Consider the following 205-nt stretch of genomic DNA (forward strand, 5'->3'; position numbering starts at 1 on the left):
GTTCGCTAAGTTGGTCCTCTAGAGTACGGCACATCTTTTCAAGATTTCCCTAATGAGTAGAGATGAGTAGAGATGAGATTAGTGATCAGATTTTATTTATAATATCAATTACATTATGTACTATACTTAGTTAATAAAATAGCATGCAACGCATTGTGTACCTTTGCTTTAGCAACATTCTCCATGTTGCTGGAGAGGTCATCAA

The 205-nt window shown here is 35.1% G+C and overlaps 1 long non-coding RNA gene across 1 annotated transcript; it reads right to left on the minus strand.

Moving 5' to 3' along the window:
• LOC116707350 (uncharacterized) lies at positions 1-205 on the minus strand. Its single transcript, XR_004336474.1, has 2 exons — positions 162-205; positions 1-49 (listed from the first exon to the last, which is right to left on the minus strand). It is a non-coding gene; the product is annotated as an uncharacterized LOC116707350 (long non-coding RNA).

The sequence above is a fragment of the Etheostoma spectabile genome, chromosome 19, assembly GCF_008692095.1.
Source record: "Etheostoma spectabile isolate EspeVRDwgs_2016 chromosome 19, UIUC_Espe_1.0, whole genome shotgun sequence".
NCBI lineage: Eukaryota > Metazoa > Chordata > Actinopteri > Perciformes > Percidae > Etheostoma > Etheostoma spectabile.